Source organism: Cryptomeria japonica, chromosome 3 (assembly GCF_030272615.1).
Source record: "Cryptomeria japonica chromosome 3, Sugi_1.0, whole genome shotgun sequence".
Lineage (NCBI taxonomy): Eukaryota > Viridiplantae > Streptophyta > Pinopsida > Cupressales > Cupressaceae > Cryptomeria > Cryptomeria japonica.
The window spans coordinates 50,425,853-50,432,652 of NC_081407.1; positions in this window are offsets into that span (position 1 = coordinate 50,425,853).

Below are 6,800 nucleotides of genomic sequence, written 5' to 3' on the forward strand. Positions count from 1 at the left end.
TTCTTTTTAGCCAGTGACCGCTTGGTCACTTTAGGACTAGCTGTAGTAGTCGTTGCCGATGCTGAAGACACTGCTTTTGCATTCTTCATTGAAGGTTCTTTTCCTTTCTTTGTTGAGGGTTCCTCAACTGGTGTTATCCTTTCTAGGTAGGTGTCGGTTCTCCTTGCCTTTGGATCAAGCGGTGAGGCAATAAGGGTAGAGGCATATCATTCATTACCTCATAGCCCATAGGCTCCACTTCCTCCTGTCTGGGCTCAACAACCTCCATTATGCATTGATCCACTTTAATGGTGAAACAGATATCATCTTCATATTTCTTGACAATATCACTTGATATTCTCATCCTCTGACTCATTTTGCGTCTGAACTCATCAAAGTACTTGTTCAGAACTTCAGGGTGACCGGTTCCAACTGCTTGAAGGCTTTCCTTGATTTTCTTGGTTACCGGTTGGTCAGTAGACCCCTGGACATCACCTAATCCTGGAAAGTAGCCTTGGAAGTAAAAGAACAACCCAACTAGTATTTGTCCAAACTTGAACCTCAATGCATTATCCTGTTTGATCGATTTAAGATTCAACAGGAGCTGCCTTTGCATACCGGTGCACAGGTCAAATGATGCATCCTCCTTGATCATCCGGTAAGCAGCATTTACCGCTGCAGCAGATACAGAGTTAAGTCTGTTGGTAGAGAACGTCTGGTAGCCTATCACCATGCAAGCATACTTGACTAGATTGTCCTTGATTCAATTGACTGTCATACCTCGTGAGTCGCTCACTGAATCGGTGAGCTTGGACATTTCAGTCTTGCTTGCCGTCCTTAGGGTTGGCACTTCCCCTATATTGCAGAAACTAGTGACGACATGAATTGTTTGTGGTGTAATATCATGCGTTCTTTCTAGGTACATCTTGTCACCATGAACTCTGCTCAGAATGATCCTAATGTGATCATCTGTGAAATCCTCCAGGAAATAAACAACATTGTGGAGCTTCTTCTTCTCCAAAATACTATACTCCAATTTTATCTTTTTATCTTTTCCACAAAATAAACCTAGCTGCGAGTGAATTGCTAGAGACCCTAGGTCTTCGATTTTACAATCTATGTAATCTGATATTCCCTCTTCTACTATCACACCAGCTGGAACTTGTGATAAGGCATTATATTTAGACTTGCATTGAATAAAGCTTGCTGAATCGACAGATGCACTAGAGCTAGTATGGGATGCAAAAGCCATGATAGAAACTGAAAACTCAAAAAATACCTTTTGAAAATCATGAATTTAGGGCTTTCATATTCTTCTCCACCTCACACTCCGTCGGTTGCAGAATCGCTGCTTTGCGTTCTTCACTTGACCATTTGCAGTTTGAATTTGAATCTCCTTCAAGGTTTCTTAAATTTCTTTGAATCGCAGCACAAATCACTTTGTCATCGCTCTGCACTTGAAAACCTTCTTTGTTCGAAAACTGATAGTGAGAAATTATTTGAAAATTCCTTTTAAACATATTCCTCACCTACCGTAATAAATGCTCCAGTATTAGGGCTTAAACCCTAATTTGCCTTTTATCATTTTCGGTCTTCTACCGATTGACAGGTATCATACACCGATTAAGGACTTTTACCAATGTAAACTGGGGGTTCGAAACATTTTGCCGTTTGCTCCCCCTAAGCTTTTCTGAAGTGTAGTTTGTCGGTTCCGTGATTTCCACACTAGGTGCAGAAACCAGTTCCTCTTGCAACATTATTGGTTTCTTCTTCCAGGTCTTGTTCATATCCACTTTAACAGTTTCAACATCAATGTTTCCTTCCAGAGTGATCGGTATGTCATCCGATATGTTCTTTCTTGATCTACAGAATTTGGCAATGTGACCCGGTTTGTTGCAGTGATAGCAGACCAATCCAGGTGCTCTCTAAGGTCCATTATTCATGTTGTCGTTCTTCCTCATGCATGTTGCACCAATGTGACCATGACCATGACAGACCATACATTTTTCTCTCCATCCGGTTGCCGCTTGATAGCCACCGCTTCTTGGCTGATGATTGAAGGCATTAAATCAGTTGGGGTTCCGGTTCACAAAAGATTCTAGACCAACTCCTTGGGTCCTCTGAGGATATCTTCCAGTGTTATTCATAACAGACCTGCATTTAGATGCTCTATGCCCAAACTTGTTGCATGCATAACAATTATCATTGAATTTATAGGATATAGGCCTATCATTTAGAAAATAAGGAAAATAATTGTAAGCCTTACTCCTACACACATTGGCAGTATGTCCTTCTTTAAGACAGTTAAAGCAAATAGGTTTAAACTTTTTCTTACCTTTATCCTTTGATGTCGGTTGATTCTTTGATGTTCCAACATTTGTACCAGAGGTCTCACCTTCCTCATGATCAAAATAACCAAGTCCATCAGTATTCTTGATAGGTTTGGCAGATTCAAGCTTTTGCTCTAGCTTGACAGTGCTCTTGTTGAACTTAGCAAGTATTTCCTTTGACTCAAAGAGTTCTTTGGAAATAACAACATTTATTTCCATCAGGTTTTCATTCTCAGAGATGGCATTGTTCAGTTCTCCTTGCATTTCTTCCTTTTCCACTTTGCTCGGATGGAGTTGAGCAGTTAGGGCAATGATCTCTTGCTTCAGCTTGGAGTTTTCATGATCTTTGTCTTTGATCAGATCTTCAGCTTTCCTCCGGTTCTCAAGCTCTTGGCACATTCAGATAGTCAGTCCTTCCAATTCTTTTCTTAGGTTAGAATTGGATTCATTCAACTTTTCTACTTCTTGAATCAGGGCTTCCATATCCGCTTCATCAGAAGAACTATTTTCAGATAGCTCCATCAACTTTTCAGCATGTTCTCTCCTTTTTGCTTGAGATGCCTTGTATTTGACCATAAGATCATCATAGGCTTGCTCAGACTGAGTGAGTAGATGAGTAAGTTCTCTCAATGTGTATTCCCCCATATCTCTTTCCAAGTGGTTAAATTTATAGAAAGGTAGGCTCTGATACCAACTGATGAATACTAAGAGGGGGAGGTGGGTGAATTATTATGCCAAAAATCTTTGCACTTAAACACTTTGCAAGACTAACAGTAAACCAGTAAAATAGTTTAGTAGACAAACCGGTTAGCACACATGCAAACCAAATAGCAAATAATGCATTCACCCATAGAAGCACAAACACCATAACACAAGAGATTTTGACGTGGAAACCCAAATGGGAAAAACCATGGTGAGATGGAAGTCACAAGTAACTATCTGCAGAATAGGAACCAGACCGGTTAAGATCATACAATGTTCTTTACTAGAACAGATCCTGTTAGGAATCTCAATCTCTATTAGGAGATAAGTCCGATTAAAGACTACCTTGCTAGAGGAGTTTAGATTCACAGATGTGAACCACCTTGTTAGAGGATTTACAAGAGGCTTTTGGGCCTACCCGGTTAAAGGCTACAGACTTGTCGAAGATGTGAGTAATCAACAAGTGAGTGATCTAGCAAATAGCATAGATTGCTTGGTTAGATCCTTGATAGCTCGTTCCTAATGCATTCCAGTATTACTTCAGTCTTCTATACATTCATACTCTCTCTGACTCCTCAACCACCTTAAACCCTAGCAACAACATTAACAACAACAACAACCTAAAACCCTAGACATGATGTCCTTATAAAAGAATTTGATTTCATGTTGGTCCAATAGGATTACAATACAATTTCCTAGGTTCAATGCATCTAGACGTATCTGGTAACACGATACAAAAAGAACCGTTAAAGTGTCGGCACTGTCAAACAATCGGTGGATGGTAACTCATCACAAAATGTCGGTTGGTAACTCATCACAGAGTATTACCGGTTCAAGCAAAATGCCGGTTGCCGGTTTGACAAAATGAAGACTGGGAAATATGTGTTTTGCCATTTTGATCCTTCGTACCGCTTGATATCCTCGAACCGCTTGTGGTTAACATGCCGCTTCATATCGGTAATCACTTTCTGCAAAACACCAATAGTCTAAGGACTATAATGCATCATACTGGTTGGAACATGTACCGGTTGAGCTTTAATTAATACATACAAAAATGATCTCAATGCAAGTGTGTGTCCATCAATGACAATCACAACATAATCATAAAAAATGCCAACATAACCTCCCTATGGCAGAGTGGGTTTGGGGAGGTGATTAATATGGTAGAAAGTCACCATGATAGAACCTAGTTCAACCCTCTCAAACTCTCCTAGAAATAATTTGATACTTGGATTTTAACCAGGAATACTATGGGGGTTTCTGACCCCATTTCTGACAAGAAAGATTCTCACTCTTACCATTGGTTTACATGGTCTAACTTTAGAGAGGTTAAACTAATAAAGCTTTGCTGTCTTGATTGATTTTTTATAGCTGATTCCCTTTCCATTATTCCCTCTTCTCAAAACACTCTTGTTAAAGTGGATGATGTTGCCTCTCTCTCAAACCACCTCCCAATTTTGACAACTTGTGATCTCATTGCTTTCTCTTCCCACTCCTCTAGCCTTCTATATAGGCTCAACACAAGTTATCACCTTAATCAACTTGATTGCCTTGCTTCTTTGATTTCAATTTGGAATGATGTGACTAGACCTCTCCAAAATGGTAACTGGATCCAATGGTGGAATGATGGTATTACCCACTTCACATTTTCCTTAAGATCTTTATGGGAAAAAATATTAAGACATCAATTAGAAAAAAGTAGAGTCCTTCTTACTTTAGCACCAACTAATACCTCTCTACAACATCCTATTGTTGATGCTAAAATAAAAATCAAGAGATTTAAATTTTATCAAGGTAGATGAGCTCAATTAAGGGTCAAGTTGCATTGGATAAAAGAAGGAGACAAAGGGACCGTTTTTTTCCAATTATCTCAAGACCAAACACTCCAAAGAAAGAATATAGTCTATTCATGACCAAGAGGGGAACAAATATGACAACCCCGATGATATTAAATCTATTTTCTTTTAGCATTATCAACAACTATTTTTAGAACCAACCGAAGGATATCAACTTCAAGAAATAATTGAAGAATTAGTTGGCACTTGCATCCCTACTAAGATTAATCCAAAACAAAAACTTTAATTGGATTAATTGCTCACCCTTGGAGAGTTTGATGTTGCCTTGAAAGATATGCTTGATTCCAAAAGTCTCGGTATTGATGGCTTAGTGACAAATTTTTTCAAATTATTGTGGCCATTTATTAGGAAAGATTTTTATTAAGTCTATAAAGAAACCTTAGCCAAAGGAGTCCTATGCCCTTCCATAAATCAAGGATTGATAAAACTAATTCTTAAAGGAAAAAATGAGAACATTTGAGGGTGGAGACCTATCACTCTCCATAATACCTGCGACAAAATTATTGCCAAAGCTATTGCTAAAAGAATTAAACGCACAGTGTGAGAAATTGTAAAGTCTAAGAAAATTGGATTTATAGGAGGGAGATTCATTTTAGACAAATTGGTGCTTGCTTGGGAGTTTGTTGAATGGCCTCAACAAACAGGTCAAAGCTACCTCCTCATCAAATTGAATTTTGATAAAGCCTATGATAGGATTAGATGACAATTCATATTAAAAATGCTCAAATGGCTAGGCTTTGGTCGCAAGCTCATATCACGTGTATACAAAACTTCTCTTTTTTGATATTAATGTTTGCCTTGTTATTAATGGCTCAATTTGTCAAACCTTTCCTTTACAATGATCTATAAGGCAAGGTTGTCCTTTAGCTCCATTTATCTATGTTCTCATAGCTAATGCACATGGTTATCTCTTAAATCATTGTAAAAGGCAACATCTTATCCATGGTATTTCTCTACCTGAAAATGAAGTTGCTTTGAACTCTCACTTTGCTGATGATAGCCTATTATTCATCCAAAATTCTCAAGAAGAACTAAATCATAATGGATCTCTACTTGCAATGTTTAATATCATTATAGATAATCATGTGCTTTGTACTCTTGGAGAAAAGTAATCTTTTGTCTTATAGTAAGTGATTGCTGCTCAAATCTTTAGCTTTTAGTTGTTTTCTTCATGTATTGTTTCTTTGTATTCAACCCGAGTTGTCTCTCTCGGACCTTTTGGCTTCCTAGACTTCTTCTAGATTGTTGGTATCTATTGTACATTTTTTTTCTTCTAATAAAATTATTCATTTTTTACAAAAGAAGAAAAAGAAAAAGTGTTTTACACATATTATTTTATATTACTTAATATAAATGTCATTTGATCATGGAAGGTTCAACTCTCTAAATCACACTACAATAATTATCATTTAATCTCATTTTAAAAGACTGTCTTAAAATTCACCATACTAGGGGAGGGGGTTTGTGGTGAAGGTAGAAAAGAATATAGTCTTTTTTTTTTTAATGAATGATTTTATTATTTTTATTTTTTTACACAAATTTTTTATGAATTTAAAATGTTTTTATTGAAAAAATAAACAAATAAATTGATATGAATAAATGAAAGACTTTAGCAACATTCAGAAGACCAATTACTTGTAGAGAACTTGTACTCTTGAAAAAACTGTTACAATTTCAAAACCTATAGAAAGTAAGGTAAAAATAGACGGACTGAAGGCAGGATATGTACAAGTGACCAGTTAGGTGCCTCGCGGAGAGTCCCTTGTCCTATAAGTCATTTGTAGAAAAAAAAAAAGATTGGCTGTCATCATAGACAATAAAATAAAATGATTTATTAATTATTATTCCGTCATTGTTCAATGTTCACGCCGTACGCGACACATAAATCATGTTCGTTGTAATCTCAATCTCAAAATTTAGTGTACTTACTGTA